Here is a 21,742-nt window from a genome sequence, read left to right on the forward strand (position 1 = left end):
CGCTGAGACGTATTGAGAATCAGTAACTATGACCCACTTAAGCTACAATCCAGTCCACATCAGTAGTAATCATGGCTATATGTCAGAGATCTGTGAAACACCCACATATCCCCTGTGCTCATGTCCCCCGATGTCCACACAAAGTCCGCCAATCAGACACCTGGCTGAAAATGACTTACAAATTCGTGGCGCCCTCCATCGGTAATGTTGGAATTCAGTATGGTGTTGGCCCACCCTTAGCCTTGATGACAGCTCCCACTCACGCAGGCATATGTTCAATTAGGTTCAAAATGGCTCTGAGCACTATGGGACTTAACATCCGTGGTCATCAGTGCCCTAGAACTTAGAACTACTTAAACCTAACCAACCTAAGGACATCACACACATCCATGCCCGAGGCAGGATTCGAACCTGCGACCGTAGCGGTCACGCGGTTCCAGACTGTAGCGCCTAGAACCGCACGGCCACCAGGCCGGCCAGGTTTAAGTAGTTCTAAGGTACTGATGACCTCAGATGTTAAGTCCCATAGTGCTCAGAGCCGGCTGTTCAATTAGGTGCTCGAAGGTTTCGTGGGAATGACAGCCCATTCTTCACGATGTGCTGCACTGAGGAGAGGCATCGATGTTCGTCGGTAAGGCCTGCCACGAAGTCGGCGTTCGAAAACATTCCAAAGATGTTCTACAGCATTCAGGTGAGGACGCTGTACAGGCCAGTCCATTACAGGGATGTTATTGTCGTGTAACCACTACGTCACAGGCCGTGCATTATGAACAGTTGCTCGATCGTGTTGAAAGATGCAATCTGCATCCCCGAGTTGCACTTCAACAGTGGGAAGCAAGAAGGTGCTAAAATATCTATGTATGTCTGTGCTGTGATAGTGCCACGTCAAACAACAAGGGGTGCAAGCCATGAAAAACACGACCACACCATAAAACCACCGCCTCCGAATTTTACTGTTGGCACTACACACGCTGGCAGATGACGTTTACCGGGCATTCGCCATACCCACACCCTGCCATCGGATCGCCACATTGTGTACCATGATTCGTCACTCCACACAACGTTTTTCCACTGTTCAATCGTCCAATGTTTAAGCTCCTTACATCGAGCGAGTCGTCGTTTGGCATTTACCGGCGTAATGTGTGGCAGCCGCTCGACCATGAAATCCAAGTTTTCTCACCTCCCGCCTAACTGTCATAGTCATTGCAGTGGATCCTGATGCAGTTTGGAATTCCTGTGTCATGGTCCGGATAGATGTCTGCCTATTATACATACGACTCTCTTCAGTTGTCGGCGGCCTCTGTTAGTCAACAGACGAAGTCGGCCTATACGCTTTTGTGCTGTACATGTCCTTTCGCGTTTCCACTTCACTATCACATTGGAAACAGTGGACCTGGGGATGTTTAGGAGTGTGGAAATCTCGCGGACAGACGTATGACACAAGTGACACCCAATCGCCTGACCACTTCAGAAGGCTCTCAATACCGTGCGCCACAAGCGGCTTGTAATCAAACTGCATACTTGTGGAATATCGTCTCAGTTATGCGACTGGATTTGTGATTTCCCGTCAGAGAGGTCAGAGGTAGTAGTAACTGACGGACAGTCATCGAGAAAGACAGTAATTTCTGGCGATCCCCAAGGTTGTGCTCTATGGCCCTCTGCTGTTCCTTATCTAGATAAACGATTTAGGAGACAATCTGAGCAGCAGTCAGGTTGTTTGCAGATGACTCTTTCGTTTAACGCCTCAAAACAAACTGCAAAATGATTTAGAAAAGATATCCGTATGATGCGAATATTGTCAATTGAACAGAAATAATGAAAAGTGTGATGTCATCCATTTGAATGCTAAAAGGAGTCCTTTAAACTTCTGTTACACGGTAAATCAAATTTAAGGGCGTAAATTCAACTAAATACCTAGGAATCACAATTACGAACAACTTAAAAGGGAAAGAACACAGAAAATGCTGTGGGGGAGGCGAGCCAAACACTGCGTTTTATTGGGAGACCAGTTAGAGGATGCAGCAGAGCTACCAAAGAGACTGCCTACACCAAGTTTGCCCGTCCTGTTTTGGAGTACGGTTGTGCGGTGTGGGATTCTTACCAGATTGGATTAACGGAGTACATCGAGAAAGTTCAAAGAAGAGCACCACGTTTTGTGTTATCTAGAAATAGGGGATAGAGTGTCACGAACATGACACAGGATTTGGGGTGGACGTAATTAAAACACAGGCATTTCTCTTTGCGATGGAATCTTCTCACGAAATTTCAGTCACCAACTTTCTCCTCTGAACGTGAAGATATTTTGTTGATGCCGACCTACATAGGGAGAAATGATCGTCATAATAAAATAAGGAAAATCAGAGCTCGCACGAGAAGATATAAGATTAGATTAGATTAGATTAATACTAGTTCCATGGATCATGAATACGATATTTCGTAATGATGTGGAATGGGTCAAATTTTCCAATACATGACATAATTAAGTTAATTTAACAACATAATTAAGTTAATATAACAACTTCTTTCTTTATTTTTTTTAAATTTTTTTCCCTCTTAATTTATATCTAAAAATTCCTCTATGGAGTAGAAGGAGTTGTCATTCAGAAATTCTTCTTAATTTCTTCTTAAATACTTGTTGGTTTTTCTGTCAGACTTTTGATACTATTTGGTAAGTGACCAAAGCCTTTAGTGGCAGTATAATTCACCTCTTTCTATGCCAAAGTTAGATTTAATCTTGAATAGTGAAGATCATCCTTTCTCCTAGTATTATAGTTATGCACACTGCTATTACTTTTGAATTGGGTTTGGTTGTTAGTAACAAATTTCATAAGAGAGTATATATACTGAGAAGCTACTGTGAATATCCCTAGATCCTTAAATAAATGTCTGCAGGATGATCTTGGGTGGACTCCAGCTATTATTCTGATTACACGCTTTTGTGCAATAAATACTTTATTCCTCAGTGATGAATTACCCCAAAATATGATGCCATATGCAAGCAATTAGTGAAAATAGGCGTAGTAAGATAATTTACTAAGATGTTTATCACCAAAATTTGCAATGATCCTTATTGCAGATCATCAATGTGTTTCTTCCAATTTAATCTCTCATCAATGGACACACCTAAAAATTTTGAATATTCTACCTTAGCTATAAGCTTCTGATTAAGGTCTATATTTATTAATGGCGTCATACCATTTACTGTACGGAACTGTATGTACTGTGTCTTATCAAAATTCAGTGAGAGTCCGTTTACAAGGAACCACACAGCAATTTTCTGAAAGACATTATTGACAATTTCATCAGTTAATTCTTGTTTGTCAGGTGTGATTACTATACTTGTATCATCAGCAAAGAGAACTAACTTGGCCTCTTCATGAATATAGAATGGCAAGTCATTAATATATATAAAGAACAACAAAGGATCCAAGACCGACCCTTGTGGAACCCCATTCTTGATAGTTCCCCAGTTTGAGGAATGTGCTGATCTTTGCGTATTATGAGAACTGCTTATTTCAAGTTTCTGCACTCTTTCAGTTAGGTACGAATTAAACCATTTGTGCACTGTCCCACTCATGCCACAATACTTGAGCTTTTCTAGCAGAATTTCATGATTTACACACTTACACATGAGTTACACATAATATAATAAGAGTTCATTCTTCCTCGCGCTGCCCGAGCGAGGAATAATAGAGAACTATTGTGAAGGTAGTTCGATGAACCCTTTGCCAGACACTTCAGTGTGATTTGAGGAGTATCAGTAGAATTACACTGAGGAAACAGAAGTCATGGGATAGCGATATACACATATACAGATGGCGGTAGTATCGCGTACACAACGCGTATAACGGCAAAACGTCGGCGGAGCAGTCATTTGTATTCGGGTGATTCATGTGAAATGGATTTCGATGTGATTATGGACGCAGGACGGGAATTAAGAGACTCTGAATGCGGAGTGGTAGTTGGAGTATTCCGAGATCCAGAGTGTCAATAGTGTGTCGAGAATAACATATTTCAGGTGTTACCTCTCACCGCAGTCAACACAGTGACTGACGGCCTTCATTTAACGACCAAGCGCAGCGGAGATTGCATAGAGTTGTCAGTGTTAATAGCCAAATAACACTTCGTGAAATAACTGCCGAAACCAATGTGGGACGTACGACGAACGTATCCGTTAGGACGGTACAGCAAAATTTGACGTTAATGGGCTACGGCAGCAGACGACCGATGCGAGTACCTTTGTTAACAGCCGACATCGCCTGCAGCGCCTCTCCTAGACTCGTAACCATACTGGTTTGACAACAGAAGACTGGAAAACCTAGACCTGGCGTGATGAGTCCCGATTTCCACTGGTAAGAAATGATGGTAGGGTTCGAGCGTGACACAGGCCCTACGAAGCCATGGACCCAAGCTGCCAACAAGGCATTGTGCAAGCTGATGGTGGCTCCATAATTGTATGGGCTGTGTTTACATGAAACGGACACGTTTTTCTAGATTTTCCGCCACTTTGTGACGGTTTAAAGCCACCTGCGATGAAATTTTATATGAATCACACCATACCACACCATTCCACAGTTATTCGCGACTGTTTTGAAGAGCACTCAGGACAATTCGAGGGAATGGTTTGCACCGAGGTCACCCGAGATGAATCACGTCGAACATTCATGGGACATACGCTACTGGCCATTGAAATTGCTACACCAACGAAAATGACGTGCAACAGACGCGAAATTTAACCGACAGGAAGAAGATGCTGTGATACGCAAATGATTAGCTTTTCAGAGCATTCACGCAACGTTAGCGCCGTTGGCGACACCTACAGCGTGCTGACATGAGGAAAGTTTCCAACTGATTTCTCATACACAAACAGCAGTTGACCGGCGTTGCCTGGTGAAACGTTGTTGTGATGCCTCGTGTAAGGAGGAGAAATGCGTACAATCACGTTTCCCACTTTGATAAATATCGCATTGTAGCCTATCGCGATTGCGGTTTATCGTATCGCGACATTGCTGCTCGCGTTAGTCGAGATCCAATGACTGTTAGCAGAATATGGAGTCGGTGGGTTCAGGAGGGTAATACGGAATACCGTGCTGGATCCAACGACCTCGTATCACTAGCAGTCGAGATAACAGGCATCTTATCCGCATGGCTGTAACGGACCGTGCAGCCCCGTCTCGATCCCTGAGTCAACAGATGGGGACGTTTGCAAGACAACGACCATCTGCACGAACTGTTGGACGACTTTTGCAGCACCATGAACTATCTCCTCGGAGACCATGGCTGCGGTTACCCTTGACGCTGCATCACAGACAGGAGCGCCTGCGATGGTGTACTGAACGACGAACCTCTGTGCACGAATGGCAAAACGTCATTTTTTCGGATGAATCCAGGTTCTGTTTACATCATCATGATGGTCGCATCCGTGTCTGGCGACATCGCGGTGAACGCACATTGGAAGCGTGTATTGGTCATCGCCATACTGGCGTATCACCCGGCGTGATGGTACTGGGTGCATTGGTTACACGTCTCGGTCACCTCTTGTTCGTATTGACTGCACTTTGAACAGTGGACGTCACATTTCAGATGTGTTACGACCCGTGGCTCTACCCTTCATTCGATCCCTTAGAAACCCTACATTTCAGCAGGATAATGCACGACCGAATTTTGCAGGTCCTGTACGGGTCTTTCTGGATACAGAAAATGTTCGACTGGTGCCCTGGCCCGCAAATTCTCCGGATCTCTCACCAATTGAAAACGTCTGGTCAATGGTGGGCGAGCAACCGGCTCATCACAATACTCCAGTCACTACTCTTGATGAACTGTGGTATCGTGTTGAAGCTGCATTGGCAGCTGTACCTGTACTCGCCATCCAAGCTCTGTTTGACTCAATGTCCAGACGTAACAAGGCCGTTATTACAGCCAGAGGTGGTTGTTCTGGGTACTGATTTCTCTACGCACCCAAGTTGCGTGAAACTGTAATCACATGTCAGTTGTAGTATAATATATTTGTCCAATGAATACCCGTTTATCATCTGCATTTCTTCTTGGTGTAGCAATTTTAGTGGCCAGTAGTGTAATTGAGAGGTCTGTTCGTGCACAGAATTCTGCACCGGCAACACTTTCGTAAGTATGGCAGCATGGTTCAGTATATCTGCAGAGAATGTCCAACGACTTGTTGAGACCATGTCATGTCGAGTCGAAGCCCTACGCCGGGAAAAGGAGGTCCGACACTATATTGGGAGGTATCTCATGACATTTATTACCTCGGTGCAATTGTAATTTGCTACACGTAGGCTGATAGGTACGGAAGTTAATATAAGGCATGGGGTGCACGCTGTATAGTTCCACGCCAGTTTCAGATTGATGTTGGTTCTTAAATACTAGAGTCCTCAGTTTGCTGTCGTCATAGGTTGCTATCGGACTTTTCATTCTGACAGCAGTGCTGGGTAGCTTTACTGCCAACGTACACGTATCTCGGCAGTGAATTTCCTAATCGCTTTCTTAAGTGACACGTGCCCTATCATACTCCAACTCTAACTACCCCACATAACTAACTCAGTGACATATGAAAGAGGATGGGGAAGGTCTCTTGAAATCAAAACCGTTTTTACTATACACTATTTATTATACTTCAGTTTCATATAAAACTAACGTATGAACAGCAGATTAGTATTCACTTGATTACACAGCTCCACTCGAGTTAGCCATTGCTTTTCTGATTCAGTCCTGGATCCTTAAAATATTATATGTTGTATCATCTCATACAAAACTAACGTAAATCAACAATTATTAATGTTGGTGCCTACTTTCCGTATTCCAATATCTAACTAGGCACACTGCGCATGGCGGCCACTCAATCTGCAGAATTCCTCCCACCAATTACCGCGCGTCAAATGGGCGGGTGACAAACTGCTCGTGGACTCGGTTGGTGGTGCAACCTCGTGTCATTTGCGAGCTCCATTCCGGCAGCGAAAAAATTCGGGCGTTACCAGTGAACTGTAAATTTTCATCAATGTATGGGTAGCAAGATTCCCGTACGTTCACAATTTAAAAAAAACAGCACTCCGTCTTCAGGCCACGAGTGGCCTACCGGGACCATCCGACCGCCGTGTCATCCTCAGATGAGGATGCGGTTAGGAGGGGCTAGAGGTCAGCACACCGCTCTCCCGGTCGTTATGGTGGTATTCTTGACCGAAGCCGCTACTATTCGGTCGAGTAGCTCCTCAATTGGCATCACGAGGCTGAGTGCACCCCGAAAAATGGGAACAGCGCATGGCGGCCTGGATGGTCACCCACCCAAGTGCCGAACACGCCCAACAGCGCTTAACTTCGGTGATCTCACGGGAACCGGTGTAACCACTGCGGCAAGGCCGTTGTCACATATTGACAATTGGTTCATTAATTAATTTCTTTTAATCTGGAACCACAAATGCTATAGATTTTTTGCATAAAGTACCCTTGCATTCAGCTGTTAGTGTTTTATTGTACGGCTGAAATTTCGGTATTATTCCGTTTTCAAGATGTGATTTTGACATATAGTTTTACGATAGGCAGAGATAGCAATGTAGTATGTACGAGTATAGTTGCATACTACGTCTCTCTTTGTGCCTAACGTAAGCCTAAATGCTTAAGTATTATGCTTGAAATGGCTTAGTACTGAAACTGCAATAGTAAAATAAAACACATAGATATCGAGTGGACTTTATTTAAATAATGCATTAATACTCACATCCTATTAATGACTCATCTTCGTGTGATTTCTATGCAGGCCAAGTAATACATTTCTGACAGTCATTTGGTATACGGTAAAGTTAAAAAAGAAATCAGTCTTAGAATATTATACAAAAAATGTAGCCCTTCCTATTCTGATTGTTATTATTACCCTGAATATGACGGCAAAGTCAACTACACACCTACAGTGGGGGTGATGTTAGAAGATCTTAGACTTTTAATGATCTTATACTGTCTCCGTGTGGCTTGGTAATTAAGCGTATAATCCCAGGGTCATTCCTCAGACTAATTCAGTGGAATTAGCTCCAAGAACTGTATCAAAGTCCGTGATGTGTGGTAATTATTGAACGAATGTATACCTCAAGTGAAGACATATGCACGGCTCGTGGTTCTACACCATCGGCAGAAAATTAATAACGGACGAAACGTAGTTCACAGCTGTTAATACGTCCAAACACTGGAGAGGATTGTTGCAAAGAAACGATGAACTAGGGGGCCAAAAGCTGTAAGATTACTTTCAACAGGCTTCTTGGATTTGTGTTAGCCGGCCGGTGTGGCCGTGCAGTTCTAGGCGCTTCAGTCTGGAACCGCGTGACCGCTACGGTCGCAGGTTCGAATCCTGCCTCGGGCATGAATGTGTGTGATGTTCTTAGGTTAGTTAGGTTTAAGTAGTTCTAAGTTCTAGTGGACTGATGACCACAGATATTAAGTTCCATAGTGCTCAGAGCCATTTCAACCATTTTTTTACATTTGTGTTGCGTTGTCACAGTTACACTCCTGGAAATTGAAATAAGAACACCGTGAATTCATTGTCCCAGGAAGGGGAAACTTTATTGACACATCCCTGGGGTCAGATACATCACATGATCACACTGACAGAACCACAGGCACATAGACACAGGCAACAGAGCATGCACAATGTCGGCACTAGTACAGTGTATATCCACCTTTCGCAGCAATGCAGGCAGCTATTCTCCCATGGAGACGATCGTAGACATGCTGGATGTAGTCCTGTGGAACGGCTTGCCATGCCATTTCCACCTGGCGCCTCAGTTGGACCAGCGGTCGTGCTGGACGTGCAGACCGCGTGAGACGACGCTTCATCCAGTCCCAAACATGCTCAATGGGGGACAGATCCGGAGATCTTGCTGGCCAGGGTAGTTGACTTACACCTTCTAGAGCACGTTGGGTGGCACGGGATACATGCGGACGTGCATTGTCCTGTTGGAATAGCAAGTTCCCTTGCCGGTCTAGGAATGGTAGAACGATGGGTTCGATGACGGTTTGGATGTACCGTGCACTATTCAGTGTCCCCTCGACGATCACCAGTGGTGTACGGCCAGTGTAGGAGATCGCTCCCCACACCATGATGCCGGGTGTTGGCCCTGTGTGCCTCAGTCGTATGCACTCCTGATTGTGGCGCTCACCTGCACGGCGCCAAACACGCATACGACCATCATTGGCACCAAGGCAGAAGCGACTCTCATCGCTGAAGACGACACGTCTCCATTCGTCCATCCATTCACGCCTGTCGCGACACCACTGGAGGCGGGCTGCACGATGTTGGGGCGTGAGCGGAAGACGGCCTAACGGTGTGCGGGACCGTAGCCCAGCTTCATGGAGACGGTTGCGGATGGTCCTCGCCGATACCCCAGGAGCAACAGTGTCCCTAATTTGCTGGGAAGTGGCGGTGCGGTCCCCTACGGCACTGCGTAGGATCCTACGGTCTTGGCGTGCATCCGTGCGTCGCTGCGGTCCGGTCCCAGGTCGACGGGCACGTGCACCTTCCGCCGACCACTGGCGACAACATCGATGTACTGTGGAGACCTCACGCCCCACGTGTTGAGCAATTCAGCGGTACGTCCACCCGGCCTCCCGCATGCCCACTATGCGCCCTCTCTCAAAGTCCGTCAACTGCACATAAGGCTCACGTCCACGCTGTCGCGGCATGCTACCAGTGTTAAAGACTGCGATGGAGCTCCGTATGCCACGGCAAACTGGCTGACACTGACGGCGGCGGTGCACAAATGCTGCGCAGCTAGCGCCATTCGACGGCCAACACCGCGGTTCCTGGTGTGTCCGCTGTGCCGTGCGTGTGATCATTGCTTGTACAGCCCTCTCGCAGTGTCCGGAGCAAGTATGGTGGGTCTGACACACCGGTGTCAATGTGTTCTTTTTTCCATTTCCAGGAGTGTATTTCTTATTTATGGCTAGCCCGTAAATATTGTGTATTGTGCCACTTCCTGGTGAGAAATCTGCAGGTGTTGTCGATGAGAACAATACTCCACCTAGTTGAAAGGCAAAGGTTTTGTAGAAACTGCACTAAACACGCTCACAACTAGGTAATTAAACAGAAGGCGAATGGCACCACCAAGTACTAGCATTAATGCTGCGTCGCCGAGCAGGAAGCGTTTACCCTGCTTCACTGTGGGTACCACAGCCATAAATTCATTAAATGAATGTGGTATTTTTACACTTAGGACGTTATTTATTTCAGATTTTTCTTCGTTTCGCAATTAGTTTCGTCTGTTTAAGCCATTATACGGTGTTTACCTGCATAAGAAGGCACGCTGTGTTACTGCTACAAAACGGGAACCCATTTTTGTGCACGTGAGTTAACGGTAACGTAGTTGACTAGAGAAAGGTGCCATACGTATAAAAATGACAGTGTATTCGCATTATGTGCTTCCGTTCCTTTTTGTTTACGAATTTAACTGTTCTCGATGTTTTGGCAGATAGTTGGAGCATATAATGCGGGAGATGTGAAAAGCTATAACGTTGACCAAAGAATAACGAGGTATGAGAAACTGTTAGATGGCCCACACTTTTACGAGGGAGTGCTGAAACGTAATGGCTCCGAATTTTTGATGGGAAAACTCTTAGAGCTTTTTTAAATAAAACAAAATTTATTAACACTCTACATCTTTATTCTTCATGTCTACGTATTCATTTCTCAATCAGTGGAAGGTCCAGGTTGTATTATCAACAATATTGAAGAGAATAGATCATCGTAAATATGACACTTTTAGTTACAGACAGGCACAACGAAAAGGCTATTACATATTTAGCTTTCGACCAAAGCCTTTTAGGATAAAGGCAACACACGTTCACCGAAGCAGGCGGCCGTTGCGGCCGAGCGGTTCTAGGCGCTTCAGTCTGGAACCGCGCGACCGTTACGGTCGCAGGTTCGAATCCGGCCTCGGGCAATGATGTGTGTGATGTCTTTAGGTTAGTTAGGTTTAAGTAGTTCTAAGTTCTAGTGGACTGATGACCTCAGATGTTAAGTCCCATAGTTCTCAGAGCCATTTTTTTCACCGAAACAAGTACACGTCAAGCATACATGACCCCTATTTCCGGCCGCTAGAGCCAGAAAGGTTTTATTTTTCAACGTAGTCACCCTGACGACGAACACATTTCTCCCATCCAGAGACCAGTATTTCGATACCGTCGCCGTAAAATGTTTGACTCTGTTGATGGAGCCGCAACCATACTTCTGCTTGCACCACTTCGTCACTATCAAATGAGGTCTTCGACAGTGCTCTTTAAGTTTTGGAGACGGATGAAAATCGGATGGAACGAAGTTGGGTCTGCATGGAGGATGATGTATGACAGAGAACGCAAGGCGTCTGATTGTTGAAGATGTCGCGCTCATGTGGTCTGGAATTGTCGTGCTGAAGGATAGGGAGCTCCATGTGTGGATGAACTCTTCGAATTCGAAACTCGAAACACGCTGTTTCTCACGCCCTGGCGTAGTTACGTTACACAGCAACATGTTACACATTGCAACTCGGAGCCCCCTAGCGGCAGAGAGACGAGTAATAAAGATGTAGCGTGTTAATAACGTTTGTTTTATATAAAAAGCTTTAAGAATCTTCACACAAAAAACTTGGAGGCAGTGTTTTCAGCACGCTCCCGTATTGAACTCTATATCTTTCAGCAATTCCCGCCTTATGTGCAACAACTAATTGTAAAAACACCAAGAACAGTTAAATCCATAATTCAAAGGAATGAAAGCACATCTTGTAACCACGCTGCCATTTTTATAATGATGCATCTTTTTCTAGGTTACTATCTTTCCTTTAATTTACATTCACACAACTATGTTCCCGTTTTTTTATGGTAATGTAGTGAGGTTTTTTTTATAGAGATAAGGAGTGAATAATGGCTTAAAAGGTCGAAACTACTTGTGAAACAAGAAAAAGTTGATATAAATAACAGTCTAAGTGGAAAATGCCGCATTCATTTAGAAAGCGTTTGCTTGACGTGATGAGTCTAGTGATTCGCCGAGCAGCGATAGTGAATGTGAATGTGATCTTATCGTCATCGACTACAAACAGGGCGCCTTCCACCTACGCACTCATGGCCAGAGTACCAAGCGAGAGTATCACTGATGTCGTTGGATGATTCGCCATCTGCAGACGCATAATTAATACAGCAATATTAGCTACAATGTCAATAAATTTTTCCTAAATATAACCACAAAAGAAATCGCTATGCGATATAGATGCTAATATTATACATACGAGTGAAATCTGAGAACTTCACGGCACACCACAGGGACAGCGATAACATCAATGAAATTTTGTTTTCAATTTGTTCAAAAATGGTTCAAATGGCTCTGAGCACTATGAGACTTAACACTTGAGGTCATCAGTCCCCTAGAACTTAGAACTACTTAAGCCTAACTAACCTAAGGACATCACACACATCTATGCCGGAAGCAGGATTCGAACCTGCGACCGTAGCGGTCGCGCGGTACCAGACTGAAGCTCCTAGAACCACTCGGCTGGCTTTTAAGTTTGTTGGCACACGTTGTGCAATACTGCATATCTAGTACCAGTTCAGTCTACTACAAACTGGGGTAATATACCGTGAAAAAATTGTTTTCGACAACTGAAGTTCAACGAAAAATTGTGGAGGCTTATAAAGAGTCTACACTTTTATTTCCTACAGTTAATAATTGGATATTGAATTCAAACTTGGTAGTGATTGTTGTGATGATCGCCCACGTTGAAGAAAGTACCAGAATTGCAAACAGAAATGGAAACAACACTAAAATGTGGTGCTTGATGAATGGCGGTTAAGGATGTGTACAATGGCTTACGGGATAGTCGTGATACAAGAATTAGTACTGTACACAATTTTTGGAAAACATTGTAGAAGACTCGTGTCCCATTTACTGAATACTGCAAAAAGGGCGAAAATGTGAATTTTTTCGCAAGCTGTTGGTTTAGATATTTGGTTGTTGACCGAATCAAATCATAGAAATAACCGTATCACCTAAAATAACAGGTTTTGGTGATTTGCAACATGTCAATCATTGAAGTGAAAACCGAAATTTCGAACGTTTAAAAAGTCATATACCTTCCTGGGCCGATTTATTACTGTTGATGAGACGTGGCTCCACAGCTTCGCATCAGAAATGAAACAGCAACCATAGCAGTGGTTGGAAGTGAATGGTATTAGGTAAGAAAAAGTGCAGCTATCTTCAAATGTGGAGATAGGAGTAAACCCCCTCTTCTTTAAAGAATCGAACTTCCATGTACATAACAGCTTGAAACGTCTGAATACTATGCGAACGAGTTAATATGTTAAACATTTGACGTTAAGCATTGATGAGAGAAAAAAATATAGAAGAGTTTTGAAATTGTGCTTAAAGTTCGCTAGAATTTGCAATGATGCTTCATGAAACTCTGGATGAATGCAGTTAGGGCAATTTCCGCTCCTTTTTAAGAAGGGACTAGTTTTTCATGCATCTAAATATCTATGATGTCTACTCCTAAAGTGTGTCGTAAAACGATATCGTTTCTTAGTGTTATATGTGGATATTGTCTGCAAACTCTGTTGCGAATAAAGACGGTAGTAAAGAAGTAATAAATCAAAAGATCATATGTGGTAGTGAAGTTTTGCTACATGAACAGCGAAAATGTAGTAAACGAAAAACTTTCCTTTCCTCATTTTGTGGGGAGTGTCGGCGACAAAAAGTATCGTAAAGATTTGAAATTACATATGAAATTTGTTGAAAGTCTCTAAAGTTTTCTTATTTTCAAATACTGGATGAATATAGTCCAAATATTTGCGCGCAGACAATTATGCTGCCTGAAGAAAAATACACAGTTTATAACTTTAATAGTTGTCTTTTATGTTAAACTTTTAACCTAAGATTATACCCACTTACGAATACATTATGACAGCATTTTAAATTTTTAAATTCGGTCAATGATTAGGTGAAATACTGAAAACCTAATTTTTTACTGCCCCTGGAAGGCGTTAGATAGGCAACCTGAAACTGGTACTTGGTTCCGAGTTCCGCGTTCCGGGATAGGCGCTTATTAATATAGATCTCCTCTATCAACCTGGCCACTGCCATATCTAATGGGACAACAGCCTAGCGATGTAATGTAGTGATCCAGACAATGGACTCGCATTCGTGAGGACGAAGGTGCAAATCCCCGTCCGGTCATTCTAATTACGGATTTTCGTGGTTTTCTTAAGGGTAAGGCGAATTCCTTGGGAACTACCTACAAAAAATAGACTACTGATTCTCTTCCCCATCCTATTCCAACCCGAGCATGTGCTCTTTCTCTAATGGCTTTATTGTCGACGGGACGTTCACATAATCTTCCTTTTTTGTAATTTACTTACAAAGGGAAATGAGTTTCAAACGATCGGTGCTTGAGAAATCAATGCTGATTTACAGAAAAGCTTTTCGATCTCTAAGGATGTCATATGTGTGTGTTCCCGCTACTTCGTGATACTACAATAGCACAGGGCGACCAGTCGGAAGCGTACATTCGTCTCTGTTCTTGACAGTTAGTTTCTTTTACTTATGGCGACAATGAAGGTAATTGTCAAAAGCTCACCGGTCATTCCATGCATCTAAATACTGTACAGATATCCCGTTATTTTCAAGGACGTGACAAATACGGAGCTTCACCAAGCGTTTTAGTCACTAAATACCTTAGTATCTGAAACAGTATCATTATTTTTCTTCACGCATGTATTTATTTATTCTTGGTAAATGCAATCTGCTGTAATACATTTATCCTATCAGACTTTCAAAAAGAATTACTTTATCTGCATATGGTGACTCAAATACAAAAATACACGCGCACACACGCATACACACGTTTGCAAGCATTTGGGATCGGGGGTCTTCAGGGAGATTGTAGAGAATATGTCCTAGCGTACAGTTTTGGGTGGAAATATCCGTAAGACGCTGTCTGTCTCATTATTTCATCACTTCTTTTTCACAGTAAGGACTGATGAAGGGTAGGCTGCCAAGAACGTATTACCTGAGAGAATAACAGTCTCATATTTCTTGTATTTATGAGATGAAGAACTTTTCGATGACACCAGTAAGTCACATTCGTCTCTAAAGACGTTATTCTCTACGATATTTTACACTCCAGCCACAAGCACATAGGACACATGCCAATACGACTAACTGGGGATATTGAACTAATGCAGAGAAGAGCAGCACAAATGGTTTCAGGTTTATCAGGGATCACCAAGTGGGAACACACATTCAAACACCGCGCCTTTGCAGGGGATCTTGTCTTCATTGTTCGCATTAAGGAGGAGTTTCAGGATCGAAAAATACCGGAGCGGAGCGGGCAGCCACATGAACGTCGCCAAATCCAGCGTGATGATAATTGGAAACGGACTCCTGGGTGAAAGTGTGGCTCCGTTCAGGACCATGGAAACTCTACATTGTCTAGGAGTAGTTTTCACTCGAAACATCCGTCGCTTCACGGCCAATAACTTTCTTCAGAACATCAGGACGGGCGTTCTAATTTAGTTACTGCGAGGAATGTACATATTACAAACGGTGCAGTCTACTAATATTTATACACTACTCCCAATTAAAACTGCTACACCACGTAGATGACGTGCCACAGATGCGAAATTTAACCGACAGGAAGAAGATGCTGTGATATGCAAATGATTAGCTTTTCATAGCATTCACACGAGGCTGGCGCCGGTGGCAACACCTACAACGTGCTGACATGTGGAAAATTTCCAACCGATTTCTCATACACAAACAACAGTTGACCAGCGTTGCCTGTTGAAACGTTGTTGTGATGCCTCTTGTAAGGAGGAGAATTGCGTACCATCACGTTTCCGACTTTGATAATGGTCGGATTGTAGCCTATCGTGATTGCGGTTTATCGTATAGCGACACTGCTGCTCGCGTTGGTCGAGATCCAATGACTGTTAGTAGAATATGGAAACGGTGGGTTCAGGAGGGTAATACGGAACGCCGTGCTGGATCCCAACGGCCTTGTATCACTAGCAGTCGAGAAGACAGGCATCTTATCCACATGGCTGTAACAGATCGTGCAGCCACGTCTCGATCCCTGCGTCAATAGATGGGGACGTTTGCAAGACAACAACCATCTGCACGAACAGTTCGACGACGTTCGCAGCTGCATGGACTATCAGCTCGGAGACCATGGCTGCGGTTACCCTTGACGCTGCATCACAGACACGAGCGCCTACGATGGTGTACTCAACGACGAACCTTGGTACACGAATGGCAAAACGTCATTTTTTCGGATGAATCCAGGTTCTGTTTACAGCATCATGATGGTGGCATCCGTGTTTGGTGATATCGTGGTGAACGCACATTCGAAGTATGTATTCATCGCCATACTGGCGTATCACCCGGCGTGACGGTATGGGGTGCCATTGGTTACACGTCTCGGTCACCTCTTGTTCGCATTGACGGCACTTTGAACAGTGGACGTTACATTTCAGATGTGTTACGACCCGTGGCTCTACCCTTCATTCGATCCCAGCGAAACCCTACATTTCAGCAGGATAATGCACGACCGCATTTTGCAGGTCCTGTACGGGCCTTTCTGGACACAGAAAATGTTCGACTGCTGCCCTGGCCAGCACATTCTCCAGATCTCTTACCAACTGAAAACGTCTGATCAATGGTGGCCGAGGAACTGGCTCGTCACAATACTCCAGTCACTACTCTTGATGAACTGTGGTATCCTGTTCTAGTATAATATATTTGTCCAGTGAATACCCGTTTATCAACTGCATTTCTTCTTGGTGTAGAAATTTTAATGGTCAGTAGTGTACGTCATCCTGCATAACACACACACGAATTTCAGTGATGATGCCTCGTACCCAAGCGTCCTTGGGTTATTTTGTCAGTACCGGTCGTACTGTATATCCAGGGTCAAGTATGAGACTCTCACAGTCTCTAAGCGAAGAATAAATCTAGCTCTAGTCAATGTCCATGGGAGCTGTACGGTTATTAGATAAAATCGTCAAGTTATGGAACTGCAGCATCAGCAGTATCACTTGACTTTTGGTCGACGAAACTAGTTCATGCAGACGCCTGTCGCCTTGTCCCACATTGTACCAGCGCTATCACATATCAGACATTTTCTTCTCGAATACAGTTATGTCCATGAAGATTTTCCTCGGAATAGAGCTCCCATTACGCGAAATATTCATCACCTCTAAAGCGGACTCACCCCCGGAACGCTGTCGAAGGTCGTCACAACAGCGGCAGCCGGCGGTGTGGCGCGCACTTCGTCAATCATACTATGCCACGGACACGAGCACGACCTAGTACATCGTCATTAGCGGTAAATACCCGACGCGATGCTAACCCCATACCTTCACCACCCTGGCAGACACCCCCTCTCTCAGAGGTGTTATGCGGACGACACACACCGTCTGATGTGCTCCTAAGTGGCGGACATATGGCTCCCTCTCCAGCAGATCCAGCAGATCTCTGGGTGCGAATGCACATGATTGCCCCAAAGACGCTCTTCTATCCGGTCGCGATGTATTTTCCACCTTCAGTGATGCATGCTGTCACCTGGATAATGGGTATAGTCGTCCTTAATCTTTTCAGATATGGCCCAAGGACATGATGTATTTTTGGACCACATAATGAGACTACATGTCAAATATCGGTCCACTTTTGCTGACTACTTTGGCAGCATTTTTTACAACAGCCCCCCCCCCCCCCCCCTGAGTTGGAGTCTCATCGGTGAGCAGATTTGAAAGGTGCAGCTTTGCCCTCATGACCGCTGAATGCTAGACGTCGCATCGCGATGGCTTGTCTCCAACCGGCGTCTAGTGTTTTCAAAACGAGCAGTCGGTGACTTGTTTTCGTGCAACTTGGATCTATTTTTTCCTGTTCTCTATGTTAATTAAAGCGGTTTTGTTTTTGAGTTCATTAATTTTCATAAAGCTTTTCATTATGAGCAATATTTTGCCTGAAATAAAGATTAGTGTTTAAGGCTACCACTCATGACAAGTCGGAAACGCGGGTTCGAGTCCCAGTCAGGCACACATTTTCATTTTTCACAGATAACCGACGCTAATACTTTTCTTTTATAGTTCTCACCAGTAATATTTCTGGGGATACACTTTTGTATCACCTTGTACAGTACCGTTAACCTAAATTAGTTTTTTTTATCCTCACTTGCCGAGATCGGTACAGCAACTTTACTATCATGGATTTTGACCCTGAGGAACCCGTTTTGAATTCTGACGATGGAAGTGTGTTTTACCTCTAGTATATGGAAGGTAAGGGAAAGATGGATTCCAGCATCCAGTTACCGCCTACTATAAATCAGTCCCTCATCACTGCATCATGCCCGCGAAACGCTGCTGATGGTGGTTCGTCGGTTGGATGGGAATGATAAGCACGCTGGTGCGTTTGTCGGGAAGATACGGCACGTGCCCCATCCATTCATTTATTTCCTTAAATCCCAAACAAAACGTTAAATTGTTCTGCATTAGCACTCATCTTAGTCACCACCAGAACACCTATACATGTCTTACATACTACGATGTTGAAACTAAAGGTATCGTACTTCAGTATTTCATTACGTTTCAGGTAAGTTCAAAAAAATGGTTCAAATGGCTCTGAGCACTATGGGACTCAACTGCTGAGGTCATTAGTCCCCTAGAACTTAGAACTAGTTAAACCTAACTAACCTAAGGACATCACGCACATCCATGCCCGAGGCAGGATTCGAACCTGCGACCGTAGCGGTCACGCGGTTCCAGACTGTAGCGCCTAGAACCGCTCGGCCACTCCGGCCGGCAATTGTGTCTAAATTAAACCTGGGTATATAAGGAAATAGTCATAAAATAATTCTCAGGAATCATTACACTATATAAAGTCTCTCAATTTTTATCTTCATTTAGTTATACTTGTCTGTTACTCCAGACTGGTTACGGCAAAGGTGACTTTCGTACTGGAGTTGCGAATTTTTCCAGTGAGACACACAAACTCTGTTTTACCTTTTATTATACTTTTCGTTTGATTATTATTCATAAATATGATAAATTAGCTTTAAATTGCGTGAAATAACGTGTAAAATCGTAACGGGGATGTGTATGAAAGCAAAGGAATGTATCTTGATCTGCTAGCGAATACTGTGTGCTAGTTCCCTATAACATTGATGCCCTCTCTCTAGCCTTATCCTGTGAGTCCGTTCCAATCCTGAAGTGTAGCTCTGGAATGTCTGTAAAATACCCATATGCGGCTTCTATAAACTTGTTTGTAGGACTCACAAAGGTTACTGTATAGCCAGTAATTTCTTTGCATGCGGAAACATCTGGAAGTCGTATGCGCCGTATCTGGGAAACAGGGTTGATGTTGCCACACTTAAATTAATCTCTCATCTCTTCCATTACCAAAGAATTTTTATGGATTGGTGCATAGTTCTTATAATTTTTGACTACGCTTCTTCTCACTTTTTCATTCAAATGGTAAGGAAGTGCCGTTTGGTGGTTGAGTGGGAAAGTGTGAAACTACTAATCCAAAGAGCTGCGGCTAAATCGCCGACTGGTTACACGGTTTTTTTCTGCCATTGAAAGGTTGCTTCATCTCTGACAATTATTACTTAATACGAAAAATACCAAGTTGCTCCGTTGTTTTGTGTGATAATTAATTAGAGGAATACCTTCTGTACAATGAGGTGACAAAGGTCTCCGGTTACCTCCTAACATCGTTGTGGAGGCAGCGCAGCAACTCGACGTGGAATGAACTCAGCAAGTCGTTGGAAATACTCTGCATAAATATTGTGCCAAGCTGCCTCTATAGCCTTCCATAATCGCCAAAGTATTGTCGGTACGAACTGACCTCTCGATTAAGTCCCATAAATGTTCGATTAGGTTCATGTTGGGCGGTCTGTGTCGCCAAATAATTCACTCAAATTGTCCAGAACGTTTTTCAAACCAATGGCGAACAGTGTTGGCCGTTGATATGGCGCATTTTCATCCACAAAAAATCCATCGTTGTTTGGGAACATGAATTCGATGAATGACTGCAAATGGTCTGCAAGTAGCGAAACGTAACTATTTCCAGTCAGTGATAGGTTCAGTAGGACCAGCGGACCAAGTCCAATCCGTGTAAACACGGCCCACACCTTTTCGGAGGCACCACTAGATTGCCCTGTGCCTCGTTACCAATTTGGGTCCATGGCTTCATGGGGTCTGCGGTACACTCGTTAGCAATTGAAATCGGAACTTTTATGATAAGGTCACGGATTTCCAGTCCGTGGTAACGCTGTAAGAGTAGAGATAGCCATAAAGTTCAGGCGTATCGAGTATTGCCCTTATCGTATCTGCCGGAACGGAGCTTACAAATGGCGTGGGGATGACCCATCACTCGAGTATAGGAGCGGTTTGGCGCCTGCCGATTTGAGTCGCGGCAGTTGGTCAGTGAAAGTCTACAGAGTTAGTCCCAGACGAGCGCTGTGTAGCTACTCATGCGTCTGATTGCGGAAAGCAGGCACGAACGTCAGTAGTTGCTGATTCACAATAGATTTATAAGAGATGAGACAACATGAATTACCAGATTTAATCAGAAATGCAATGACTAACTCGAATCGAGTTGTGTAATCATGTGAAAGCCGGTGTACTGTTCGTAAGTACGTTTTATATGAACTTAAAGTATAATAAATAGTCATCTTGAGGTTGAAGCTCTTTTGTCTGTGTTTGCTTTAACAACAGCATATGTTTCTGGGTGGGGTCCACCTTTAGCAAAACGCTATTTTGTTTGCTGTCCCAGACATGTTTCACTGCAGTTACAGCGTCATCAGTGGGTTTTTTATTATTATGGCTGTTAAATATAAGGAATGTTCTTCACTGTTTAAGTACATGTAAGTATTAGTTTCTAAATCGTAATTACAGATTTTTGAAGAGCACATAAAATTATGTATTCATACCTTCTTACCACATTGTAAGGTTTTCCTGCTGTGTTACGTTTTTACAGTGTCTGTATTGGAACTCTGTTCTTTGCTCTCATAGAATTATTAGATAACACCAACCTATAGAACTTCCCGCAACCACACACACACACACACACACACACACACACACACACACACACACAACCTTTCACATAAATTATTAATTTCAGGCATAGCTATAACGGTTTAGGAATCGTAGTTTTTGCATACATATTTTGCCTACATTAAGTTGTACATAGTTGCAGATGACGAACTGTAAAGAAAAACATTGTAAAGACGTAATACAGCAGGAAATCCACACAATATGGTAAAAAGGTATGAATACATAATTTTATGGGCACTTCAAAAATCTGTAATTACGATTTAGGAACTAATATTTATATGTACTTCAACGGTAAAGAACATTCCTTATGTTTAACAGCGATAATAATATAAAAAGACTGATGATGCTGCAACTGCAGGGAAACATGTCTGGGACAACAAACAAAATTGTCATCACTTAACACTTCGGGGCTGAGATGCCGTGGTCCATACATAGAACTCTCCCCTGACGTTTCGCCTTCGACTGCGGAAGGCATCCTCCGAGGACAAGCGGCGAACTACAACGAGAGCGCGAGTGAGCGCCGTATACGTAAGCCATCCAGAGGGCGCCGCTGTCAATCACGTGACGTCGGCTGTGCTATGATCTCTGATATTGCCAACTTTCTCAATTGAAATTAATCGATTGTCAGGCTGTTGCTGCAATGTTGACATCCATATCTTATCCAGCT

The sequence above is a fragment of the Schistocerca americana genome, chromosome X (assembly GCF_021461395.2).
Source record: "Schistocerca americana isolate TAMUIC-IGC-003095 chromosome X, iqSchAmer2.1, whole genome shotgun sequence".
Lineage (NCBI taxonomy): Eukaryota > Metazoa > Arthropoda > Insecta > Orthoptera > Acrididae > Schistocerca > Schistocerca americana.